Genomic DNA, 1,187 nt, shown 5'->3' with positions numbered 1-1,187 from the left:
TTTTTTTTTTTTTTTTTTTTTTTGCAGTGGAGGATTTCTTTTATATTTTTATAATTTTTTTAACTTACTTTTGTCAAAGGGGGCCTCTATTCACACCTCAAAAAATGCTACTTAGACCTCTTATTTTTATCAAGTATTCTTGACTTTGTTAACTCATATTAAATTACTAATAAAACCACGTAAAACTCTTTTTATTTTTACAGACAATACACGTTTATAACTATAAATTAAGATAGAGATTATTCTTTTTTTCGGAGCCTTTCTGAAAACTGAAACTAGGGTTTCGTTGGCGGCGGCGTTATTCCTCGGATAGACGTCGATCGGGCATGGCAGGGCACCGTGCAAGAGGGGTTTCGGGCAAAGCGGTGCATCGTGCAAGCGAGGCTTCTATCAAGACGGTGACGGTAGTGCAGTTCAGGGTCTTGGTTTTGGAGATAGGTCTCCCTATTCGTAAGAGAGATCAATGAGGCGACATCGGCTTCTGCTCTGGCTTTGGGGTGGTGATGCGACTGTGCAGATCTAGTTCGTGATCTGGTTTTGGTGGGAAGGCCTTGGCGGCGGCAGCTTGGATCTTTGGAGAGCCAAGCGGCTTTGTGGCGCCAGATCCGATTTGGTGCGAGGAAGAACTCCAAGACTTTGTTTTAAGGTTTAGCAAGAGGATGGTGTTGATGTTGTGGTGGCTAGGCAGACCACCGGAGAGACGACCGCCGACGTCGGGAACGTGTCGGTGGCTGGGTGCTCAATGTGGGTGTCAGGACCCACCCCGAATTTCACCCTGAAACCCGAAGTAAATCCTGCGGGGACCACCTCCAAGGAAAATTTACCGAAAAAATTGGCATAACCTCCCTTGAAAATGGACAACCCTTCCTAACTAAAACACCTGCAAACACTTCTAACAGTTCCAACTCCAACCTAATAAACTCCTGGAGCCTTCGTGCTCCCCACAAATCACAACATTTCCCAATTTATATTTATGAATCTAGCAAAAATCCCATAACCAACAATCACAGGTTCAAAGCAACTCTATTAGAGGAGATAGGAACTAGAAATAGAAATATGAGCGGAAGCTATACTATTGATTATGCCTCGTCTCCATGTACGCCCGACCTCAACTATGCTAACCTGCATACTGGACATTTTTAAAACGAATGGCCCAGGGGAAAACATTTGAAACCGTTAGAGTGAGT

This window comes from Fragaria vesca, linkage group LG6, assembly GCF_000184155.1.
Source record: "Fragaria vesca subsp. vesca linkage group LG6, FraVesHawaii_1.0, whole genome shotgun sequence".
Taxonomy (NCBI): Eukaryota; Viridiplantae; Streptophyta; class Magnoliopsida; order Rosales; family Rosaceae; genus Fragaria; species Fragaria vesca.
Note: the sequence above shows the minus strand (reverse complement) of the source record.